Source organism: Bos indicus x Bos taurus, chromosome 23 (assembly GCF_003369695.1).
Source record: "Bos indicus x Bos taurus breed Angus x Brahman F1 hybrid chromosome 23, Bos_hybrid_MaternalHap_v2.0, whole genome shotgun sequence".
Taxonomy (NCBI): domain Eukaryota; kingdom Metazoa; phylum Chordata; class Mammalia; order Artiodactyla; family Bovidae; genus Bos; species Bos indicus x Bos taurus.
This window is the reverse complement of record NC_040098.1, coordinates 43,156,871-43,167,567: the sequence shown is the minus strand read 5'-3', so window position 1 is coordinate 43,167,567 and position 10,697 is coordinate 43,156,871. Positions and strand designations below refer to the sequence as shown.

At 45.7% G+C, this 10,697-nt stretch overlaps 1 long non-coding RNA gene across 1 annotated transcript; it reads right to left on the bottom strand.

Moving 5' to 3' along the window:
• Positions 1-5,514: 5,514 nt before the first annotated feature.
• LOC113881895 lies at positions 5,515-9,687 on the bottom strand. The gene is made up of 4 exons (XR_003508199.1): positions 9,490-9,687; positions 8,786-8,850; positions 7,946-8,055; positions 5,515-7,054 (listed from the first exon to the last, which is right to left on the bottom strand). It is a non-coding gene; the product is annotated as an uncharacterized LOC113881895 (long non-coding RNA).
• Between the last annotated feature and the right edge of the window lie 1,010 nt (positions 9,688-10,697).

Here is a 10,697-nt window from a genome sequence, read left to right as displayed (position 1 = left end):
GTGAAAGAGGCTGTCTGTCCTCAGGGGCTGCTTTCCTCAAGCACAGTGAGCACACTGCTTGTTGGACGCTTGCTGTGAAATCATAGGTCCCCCTACCCTGTCCACTCCCCCACCCCCCTGCCAAGGTGTGACAGACCTTTTAACAAAGTCTCTCCACGGTCACCTTGTCTGATATCAACGCTCTTTACACGGTTCTGCTTATGACAGCCTTTTCCCACACAAGTTTCCAACACTTTCACAATGTAGAAAAACTCAACCGTCTAGGGATGATATTCCAAACAGCTGCTCCTGGATGCTAGGGCAGACCCATCTGGAACCGGGATTCTCGACCTCGGCTGCAAGTGGAGTCTCTAGGGGAGACTTTGAAGTGCTGATGCCTCGGCTCCACCCAGGCCGATTGTTATGGGATGCCTGCCCCACAGGTTCACATGCTGAAATCCTAAATCCCAGTCCCTCAGAGTGCAACTGGTGTGATATGGGGACTTGAAAACATGACCAAGGTAAAATGAGGTCACTAGGATGGGCCCTCATCCAGTACAACTGGTGTCATTACAAGAAGAGGAGATCAGGGCAAAGACATGGACAGACAGGGATGACCACATGGAGACACAGGGAGAAGACGGCCGTCTTGGAGTCCAGGAGAGAGGCCTCAGGAGAAACCCAGGCGGCCAGCATTTTGATCTCGGACTTCTAGCCTGCAGAACTGTGAGTCGATAAATCCCTGTTGTTTAAGGCATCCAGTCTGTGGAGCTTTGCTATGACAGCCCCAGGAAACTAACACACCAGTCAAGTCAGTATCTCTGGGACGGGGGCCCAAACATCAGTATTTCAAGTTCTTCACGTGTTTTGACTGTGCAGCTGTATTTTAGAATTTGCTGTTTTGGATTATAAATCCCCTCTGCTAAAACCAATGACCCTTAAGATCGTTTCACTAACACTGTATCATGCATGATGCTTGGTATAGTTTCCTTCCCTCCTTCCCTCCCATCAGTCCTTCCTTGACGACAATGAACAGGACAGATCACAGCCTTCACCTCAGCCTCATGCTCAGCATAAACAAAGGGCCACCTAAAATCCTTCTGTTAAAATTGGAACTGCTGGGTGGCTCCTAAAGTGTCAGTTGCCCAGTTGTGTCCAACTCTGTGACCATGGAGCTCTGTCCATGGAGTTCTCCAAGCAGGAATACTGGAGTGGGTAGCCATTTCCTTCTCTAGGGGATCTTCCTGACCCAGGGATCGAACCCAGGTCTCCCTTGTTGCAGGCAGATTCTCTACCATCTGAGCCACCAGGGAAGCCCAGGCAGCTCCTTTATTTCTAATAAAGCCAAGGACCTAGAAAGTGGCTCTAACCTGGCCAGAGACTCCAAATGAGAGCAAAGGCTGCTTCAAAGGCAAACAGGGAAAGATGAGGCAGTACCATCTCTCTTTGGGGAATGCCGCTGCTGAACAGAACGTCTTTTTTCTTTTTTGTCAACAGTGACGTTGTCCGAGGAATGGTCAAATGATCACCACAAGTGCAGGCAGACACAGAGCTGGAGACAGACCTGTGTGATTGGCCAGGCCTCATTTTTCTGCCCCTGGTCACCACACTTCTGTAAATAACCATACCAAGAGGGACTGGGGAGCGTGAAAACCTCCTCGCCTGCCCTGTGCCTCTGTGTGCCTGCCTGTAACACAGACCCAGGGATCTGGACCTCAGAGCACCACTGGCGGGAAGGCAGACTGCCAGGAGTTTTAACCCTCGTCCTTTTCAACAAGGGAACCTTATCCTCATGTGTTTCCCTAGCACGTCTGTGTCATCCCCTCCCCCTCTTTTTTTTTTACTCATTCCTGAAAGCTTCTATTATTAATCACTGCATGGGGTAAATTTTCAAATCAGCAGTCAGGGTTTTTAAGCCTCATGATTTTTATCGCAGTCAAAAGGAGGCAGGTGACCAACACTGACGCTGTCTCCAAAATCTCCCAGCAGCTTACTTCCTTATGTTCATTCCTTCATTCTCATGGCCTTAGCAAGGCTGGGAATTTCCTCCCATCCAGCCATTTGGACCTTGGTGTCTGACCTCATCTCACGCCCAGACCCCGCCTTTCACATGACATCCAGAGGTTGAGGAAACCTTCCTATAACCTTGCGGCCACCCCATTTTAGGCCACTGAATGTCCAAAACCTTCCCTGCAAGTTCAGGCAGTTCAGGCGGGCAGCCTCACTGCTTGTGATCCCCACACTTACACGTACTGCTTCTGGGCTGCATCCTATTGAGCCCTCTATTCAATCCCACTCCTACAAAACGATAAGTACCCAAGACAGGGGAGCAGAGGGAAAGTCTATTATCAGGCACAAATGAAGAATCCATGATGTGTTCTCAAATCCCTCTTGGCGACTCCACAATCTGGGTGCAGATGTCAGGGTTGGTTGTTGTTCAGTCGCTCAGTCATGTCTGACTCTTTGTGACCCCATGGACTGCAGCACACCAGGCTGCCCTGTCCATCACCAACTCCCAGAGCTTGGTCAAACTCATGTCCATTGAGTCAGCGATACCATCCAACCATTTCATCCTTTGTTGTCCCCTTCTCCTCCCGCCTTCAATCTTTCCCAGCATCAGGGTCTTTTCAAAGGAGTTGGCTCTTCACATCAGGTGGCCAAAGTATTGGAGTTTCAGCTTCAGCATCAGTCCTTCCAATGAACGTTCAGGACTGATTTCCTTTAGGACTGACTGGTTTGATCTCTTTGCTGTCCAAGGGACTGTTTGACCTGGGGCTTCAGAACCCCATGAACAGCATGAAAAGACAGAAAGATATGGCGGGGTTGGGGGTGGGGGGGGGGTTCCTCTTTCTCTGCCCTCCTCTGGCCCAGCATCCAGCTCTCTCTAGGATTTCCCCCAGAAACTTGAATCTTCACCCTCCACTCTGGAGAGGAGCTGAGGAAAAGCCTGTACACAAAGCCCAACACAAAGGTCTCCCTCGTACAACAGCCCGAGGCCTGTCTGTGATGAAGGAGCCCTGCCTCAGACAGTTCCTTACCCAAAGGCCGCCTCCACCGCCCAGGATCCTGTCTCCACCATCCTCCCCCGTGAAGAGCGCCCCGGGGTCAAACAGAAGCTCTGCCCAGAGGGAACCAGCGCCAGGCGGTGACCCCTCTGGTCACATCGGGTCTCCCAGGAAGCTGGGTAGTGGGCTCAGTCACAGTCGAGACGGGCCGCCACTGAAGGGGTTCAGGGAGCAGCAAGCCAGCCTGGAGGCATGCCCGGGAGATGTGGCAAGCAGACGCCAAGGAAGCCTCAAGGCCCGAGGAAGAAAATCCGTGAGGAGTGGAAGGAGACACAGGAGGGTCTGCAGTCGGGAGCGGAGGCCAAAGCAGGAACAGAAAGAGCCGGCCTCACAAGACCAGGCCAGGCACTGTGGAATGAAAGAGGCACCCCTTTCCCTGCTGCTGACTCCATGTCCTGGGCTTGCTTCCTTCCCCGGGTGAGCAGGCAATAAATCCTCATCTCCTCGGCACCCCAAGGATGTCTCCGCCCCCACAACCTAAACCCGGGGGTCCGGGGCCCCTGCTCCGCACAAAATGAGCAGACGCTCCCCGTCTGCCCACCCCCGCCCCGCCCTGGAGGCAGGCTCTGCTTCCAGGTCAGACACACAAGCTGAATTCACAGCCTCCAGCACAGAGCTGCTTCTCAGAGTTCAGTTTTCTTCCATCCAGCCTTCTACACTACGCCTGGGGGTGCGACCCTAATTTCCTACGATTCCTCATATGCCATGAGGTGAAAATAAACACTGTAAAAAAATACATGCCCCAAAATAAGACCTTCAACCTTCCTCCTCCAGGTTGACAAGCAAACTGCAAGGGGCAGTTAAACTAGAATATCAACCGGTGCCCATGGAAGGAAAGCTGTAGGAATGCAAGCTGCGATTCCTTCACCCTCACACTTGGGGAGCCATCCCATCACTGCAGCAGCAAACTGGTGACGTGGGGGACAACTGGGGTCTCCGGGGTGAGGATGAACTCTAGGATGAGCAAGCTGTCCTTACCTCAAGTACAGAAACTAGGAATTCTCTGTGTGTGTGTGTTAGTCACTCAGTCATGTCTGACTCTGCAACCCCATGGACTGTAGCCTGCCAGGCTCCTCAGTTCATGGAATTCTCCAGGCCATGCCCTCCTCCAGGGGATCTTCCCAACCCAGGGCTCGAACCTGGGTCTCCTGTATTGCAGGCAGATTTTTTACCATTGAGCCACCAGGAAAGCCCCAGGAGTTTTCTACTTTTACCAAGGCCATTCTCCACACACACACACAAAATCTATGGAGGAGCTGATTCTGCAAAACTCAGAAAGGGAGAAAATGGGTCAACGAAAGCTATACAGGAAGATCAAGAAACCCTACGCCTACAAGGGTGACCCTTACTATGGAATGGGCTGATGCCAAAGAATCAGGGCCAGCCTTTTGCCTTCAGTCAGAAATGTATCAAAGGAACAGACTTCGGCTGTTTTTTTTCTGAAGGAGACCTTTCTTCTCTGTTTTCTTGAAAATTTATGACTCGATAGCCAATGTGTGTATATAGTTTATAGTGTATAGGTTCATGCCACATGGCATTTATATACATAATCTCAATTGAGTCTCAGCTTCAGAAATTCAGATTATGGTGGGATTGAAGTATGTAGACCCGTTCTCCACCATCAACCTCCTTCCTTCCTCCCCATTAGCTAGAGAGGTCCAGTGGCCGCTCTCCAAAGGACACCAACCCCATCCTCCCAAGGTGAGTTGTGCAGACGCAGTCTCTCACAGCAGAACTCTGCCTTTCTTCTGACCGAGCTCACAACCCAGATGATAAGGGGTATGTTATAATAACAATAAGATGATATTGTTCACACCAATAGGGCCTCACAGGCATGCCTGCAGGCCAGATGGACACCACCCCTTTCTGAATCTAAAGAGCAGTATTTTTAAGGGGACTCAGTCTAAAATGCATTGCAATTTATCAAGAGAGTAAGTTATTCAAAACTTTGCTATTTCAACAATTATCAGTTAGCATATTCCCTCCCACATCCTGTGTGGACACTGGGCTGGGGACACTGACTTCTCAGACTCCAAAGCTGCCTACTGCTAGAATTGCTGGCATCTGACAACAGAGCAAAGAGAATAAATGCTACTATTAACTGACTCATGGGAGATCCCAGCACTTTAGAGGGAATCAAGACACCTGTCCCTTTCTCAGAACATGTTCACAAAAACGATGTACTCTCCAATGATGATAGCAAATGTAGGATTTCCCCAAAAAAGTATCTATCACCCTTGAAACAAAGGAAATAAGATAAAGCATGGCAGTCTTATCATCATTAAGGACAATGTTTATTTTATCCGGTCTTGTATACTTCCTGGGCTTCCCTGGTGGCTCAGAGGTAAAGAATTCACCTGCAATGCAGGAGACATGGGTTCGATCCCTGGGTTGGGAAAATACCCTGGAGAAGGAAATGGCAACCCACTCCAGTATTCTTGCCTGAAGAATCCCATGGACAGAGGAGCCTGGCAGGCTATAGTCCATGGGGTTGCAAAGAGTCAGACTTGACCTAGCAACTAAACAACAAGAACAACAAAAACTTCCTAATCTCCTTAAAATAAACATCCATTACCTTTTTAATGGAATATTGCTTAACATGTTACATAAAAAACACAAATATTTTCAGCAGTAGGAATGGAAGCTCATGTGATTCAAGGAGATTCTACAGGGCAAGAAGAAGAGGGGCCATTTAAAAATATATCCAAAGGAGGGGGCAAAAGATCAGTCACTTTTTACAAAAAGATTTCTTGACTGCCTCCCAGTATGACGGATATTATAACAACACTCCCAGCTCTCAACAAACAAAAGACACCTCCTTCTAAGTGTCTACAACGTGAGGCATGACCTGGAGGACCCCCTATTTCAATACATGTGTACGTCACCTACGGCTGAGCTCCTACGAGTGAAAGGCCCAAGCTTCTAGAAAAAGCATGTCCCAGTATTGGCAATGAAAGCTAATCAAAGGTACATATGCCGCTAATCAACACCAAAATCTGTCTGGTCACTGAGAAAACAAGGGCTCAGGTTATTTCCTCCCCACTGTCTGGGCAGGCAATCAGGTGATTAAGATGCCAACAATCCTAAGGGCCACTGAATGCTTTTTCCATAGAACTCACCATTTCTTGTGCTAGAGGATGTGAGCTTTGAGGTTGGGTGGTAGCTAGGTAGAGGGAGGAGGGTAGCAGGAAATGGGGGTGCAGTTACCTGGAGGCACGTGGTCACTACAGGAAGAAGAATAAGAATCAAGAGAAAGAAAAAAGGAGGCTAGAGATAAAAATGAAGACAAGAACAGCATTCCTTGTTACCAACATTGGGAAGATGATCTAGGTCTGCACTTCAAATTCATCAAGAGCAGGAATGGTCACTCACAAAAGTCAAAGGACAGAGGAGGCCCCAGGGTGACAAAGACTTTGTAATAAAAGAAAACACACCGGGGGAACCGAGTTTACAGATATTTGTGAAACAGAGTTGGAGAGAATCTCCACAATCTCACAGTCTTAGTCCTGTCAAATGGCAAATACCTCTTTTATGTGAGTATCAAACGATATTGGAGGCAGTACCATAAGCAAGACTTCAATGACATTGATTTTGCATATTCATAGAGTTGCTTCTAAAGAGGAACTCCCTTGATAGCCGGAGAGTTTCTTCACCTGAAAACTGCGATTGTGCCGCTCACTTAGCCACCAGGTACAGGCCAATGGGAACAAATTCATCCAGCCCTCCTGACAGCATCACGCTGACACTTCAATTACCTGATAACTGCAGCCATGTTTTCCTGGCTGAGCAGGAAAACTTCAAAAGATCTTCACCTTTTTTCCTCTCCAGCTTCCGCTAACCTTCCACCTCCTTCTGCTTTCACGGCTGAGTCTCCACAGTAAGGTTGTAACCGACACACAGACAGAATACAAAGAGTCCAGACCTGAATTCAAATCCTGATTCCACTGTTTACCAGTGGCACGACCTTCGTCAGGACTTGCCTAGATGCTAATGAACTTCAGTTTTCTCATCTGTAAAATAGAAGTTGCAGTGAGAAATCAACTAAGAACTCTTTGGAACACATAAGTACTGTGGTGATTCATTGTAACGCCAATAATAGCAAGAAAATAGGGATTCAGCTTTACTCTCAAACCTAAAAGGAAAAGTACATTTCTTCTCACCTAAAATGCTCACTACTTGAGCAGGTTATATGTAGCCAATCTATCTTTGGTTTTAAGTAAAAATAGTCTGCTCCAATTATCCTGAAAACTTCTCAAGGGAAAATCACTGTTTAATCTGATAACATCCTCCTCCCAATATAAGCAAAACAAACAAACAAAAAACAAACAAATTTTCTATGTTCAAGAAATAATTATAGGTGATTAACATGATGATAATGTTAATGATAAAGAAAAATATGGTATAGTCAACACCCCAAATTTACTTATAAGGAGCTTGGGGTTTTGTTCAGTCTAAAGATGGCAGCAGAGAATATTACAAATATCCCTGGGCTCCACTCTACTGAACACAAATTTCTTTCCACTGAAGCAACTGAAGCGCTTTCACCACATTGGTTTGTTTGCCCCTCACTGCCATGCGAGCTCCTACAGGTAAGACCTACATCTTAGTGACCTTTATATATCTGGTATTCGGCACAGAATGGGCCAGGATCATGGATAGATGGTCAGTCCACCTGCACTGACAGGGAAAATAAGATACAATCTTAAAACAAAAGCTATTGTACAAGTTTATATTATACTTACATCAGTTAAGAGTAAGCTCAGATGCAACTATCAAAATCCTAACAAAAATGGCTTAATCAAAACAAATGTGTATTTCTCTCTTACACAGAAGTCTAGGGCTGGTCTAGCTACAGCTCCACCTTGCCAGGGACTCATGTGCCTTGAGTCTCACCTACTTACTGTTCAGCGGTGTGTGGCTTTCGTTCCCAAGTTTACATCTGGGTCCAAGATGGCTCTGAAGTTCCACTGCTACACCTGCAATCCAGGTAGCAAGAAGGTGGAAGACAGGTCTGCATGGGTATTTGGGAAACAAAATGAATAACCTATGTCAAAGAATGCAGTTTTCTTCTAATATCCATTTCTTCCCTTTTAAATACTAGACTCTCAATTTTCACTCTAGCTAATTGCCATCCACAAAAAAATACTATATTCCCCAGCCTATCCTGTAGCTAAGTTGGCCACACAATTAAGTTGTAGACCATAAGATATGAGCAGAAGAATTGTGTGGAATTTCTGGAAAGTTCCTCTTCTTTAAAAGGAAGACAGATATGATGGCTGGAGTCCTAGCAGCCATCTTGAACCATAAAGACAAAAGCTACATTCTGAAAATGGCAGGCTAATAAACTAGAAGAAAACTGAATATTTGAAATTCTCATAGAAGAACTGTACCAGCTATGGACTGCCAACTCTGAACATCTTTTCAACAAGACAGTAATGAATTTTATCTTTTCTATGCTACTATTATATTCCTGTTTCTCATTAAGCTGAATCAGGACAAATATTTTTTTTCCTCCCCATTCTTATCTACCAGTTTCCAGTATCATTTTCTCCACCAACAATGGCCATCACTGAATGTTCTTTCTCTATCTTAACCTTTCTCACAGGGAGTAGGAAGTAAAGGACACACAGCTCGTAACTTTTATTTTTGCAAACTGTGAAGATTTTATAACAAAAGGAAATAAAACATGAGCATCAACAATTCCCTGTACAACTGCTGTGAGATAAAATTAAAAGAATCACCTCCAAAACCGCAGAAGCATTTCCCATTGCTACATAATATCTATGGTCATGTTTGCAGTATGTACCTGATAAGGAAGAGAACATATCTCTAGGTAAATGGTTCTTAATTAACTAACATACTATAAACTCATCAGGAAAAAATAGTTATTATTCTATATCAAACAGGTAGATCAAGACATCTTTGCAATCTGACCTAAAACCCATTTGAGCAAGATTATTTCATTTTATTTCCTATAAATCCCTATAGTAGAAATTTAAGACATGTACATTATCAAAACAACGTTAGAAATAAGCTGCTGTACACATATCATGAATACTAAAAATATTTTCCACACTACCAGCTATCTTCCCTAAGATTCAATTGGAGTTATGCCTATTGCAATAACCTCAATTCTTATTTTATTTTATCTATATTTAAAGGAGTTCAGTGCATGGCCAAGTATAAGATAAAGACATTTCTAAATTGACACCATGGAAAGATCAACATTAGTTAAGTTTTATGAAGATAGTGAATTGGTGTATGCTCAGTCGCTTAAGTCATGTCCAACTCTTTGCAACTCCATGGACTGTAGCCCACCAGGTTCCTCTGTCCATGGGATTCTCCAGGCAAGAATGCTGGAATGGGCTGCCATGCCCTGCTCCAGGGGCTCTTCCCTTCCCAGCGATGGAACCCACATCTCCTACATTGCAAGTGGATTCTTTACCTTTGAGTCACTGGTGAATCGGTAGCTTCTTTGAATCTTTCTGCAAGGTGATCTCTGACTGCAAATGATCACTACAGATCCTATGGTGGAGGAGAAAGACTGGTGGACCTAGAGTTTACTTCAGTGACCCGGATTCTTGTCCTAATTCCACTTCCAACACATAGTGTAAATTTGAACAAGTGTCGATCTCTTCAGCCTCTTTTCTGCTAAATGAAAATAATACCAACTTAATAATTTTGATGAGATTCAATAGCATGTTGAAGCAATTTATAATGGTAAAGAGTTGCATAATATATTATCTGTATGTCTGTATTAGATGGTAATGTTTGGGCTCTAAGTAGCAGAAACTAAATTGTGCCACCTCAAGTGTTTATATGTGTGTCTAGGCAGATAAGTGTGTGCTTCAAGTATACAGAATGTCCTGGGAGAAAAGGAAACAGCATTTATTACTACCATGACTGAGGGTTTTTTCCATGATAAAATGGGAGAGGGCCAAAGCAAAGGGATTTAGAAATAGCAAATCCCTTATTTCTGTTCTTTCAGGGATAATAATGAGTCCCCATATCTACAGTCCTGAAGGTCCCCACCCACATGACCCACACAATGCCCACTTCAAATGCTCGTTAATGGTAGGCTGGCCCCTGCAAGAGAGCAACCGGAGTTAGGAAACAGAAGCACTTAAAATCACTTGAAGAAGCCCCTGAATATTCAACATGAGGGTTTTCTGGCAGTCGGGGCCAGCAGCGCCCATGTTTCTGAGGACCACCTTTCTAGGCAGGCAGCACCTCTTTCTGCGCAGATGCTACTGGAAAGCAGTGTGTGGCCTCCACAACTGTGTCAGTGGCTTCTCCTTCCCTCTGTCTTCTTCACTGTCTGTTCTACAAATACCCCCAACACTTTTAACTAAAGCCCCATGATACGCTGAACAGGTGTTACACCTCTGAATAATACCTAGTAATCAAGGACCCCTTTGCCCTCCATTCTCCTACAAATAATGCAAACTCATTCATCTTTGTGCAAAATAAGCTACTCCCGCTGTCTTTACCACAGTCTCCAGTGTCCACTGTAAACAACCACGGCTCCAGCTTCTGCTGCCTTATCGGCTCTAAAGCCCCGAGGACAGGCACCTAGAGAATCCAGAGCACCATCCTAACAACAGCCACCACCTCGATCCATCTCCTCTTCCCCGGGGGTCACCCAGGACGCTG